The sequence below is a fragment of the Penaeus monodon genome, chromosome 29 (genome assembly GCF_015228065.2).
Source record: "Penaeus monodon isolate SGIC_2016 chromosome 29, NSTDA_Pmon_1, whole genome shotgun sequence".
In the NCBI taxonomy this organism is placed as follows: domain Eukaryota; kingdom Metazoa; phylum Arthropoda; class Malacostraca; order Decapoda; family Penaeidae; genus Penaeus; species Penaeus monodon.
Window position 1 is genome coordinate 14,952,054 of NC_051414.1, and position 441 is coordinate 14,952,494.

Consider the following 441-nt stretch of genomic DNA (forward strand, 5'->3'; position numbering starts at 1 on the left):
GTCTCATGGCCATAATACACAAAAAAAGGACTTGTATAAAGCTGCAGATCAATATAATGAAAATTACACTAATTTGCAGTATTATTAAAGTAAAAGTGATAAACAGAATGATTACTCATAGATTTAAAAAGCTTCAATATAAACTACTGTACATTAATAAATAAAACAGAGTAATGCAACATAGGTCCAGACTCATGGCACAATAATTTTTGCATGGAAGGGACACCAGTCAAGGATAGATTCATAAGAACTATAATCCTTCAGTTTTGTATATATTATGATCAGTTTCAAACTTTTCAAAACACAAAACATGCTCAAGTGAATCGGTGCACACCAGGATGAGGATGCTCTTCATTATCCTCAAGAAGTATAAATGTCAACTGCATTCTTACCTTCACTATGCACTTCCTCCACTTTATTACACAACTCTGAGAGTTGGTG

At 32.9% G+C, this 441-nt stretch overlaps 1 protein-coding gene across 1 annotated transcript in view; it reads right to left on the reverse strand.

Moving 5' to 3' along the window:
- Positions 1-441, reverse strand: part of LOC119591991 (glypican-4-like) — a gene marked incomplete at its 5' end in the record, with an annotated part of 6,665 nt that continues 6,224 nt past the window's right edge. Inside the window, 1 exon segment of the mRNA XM_037940755.1 lies at positions 1-441.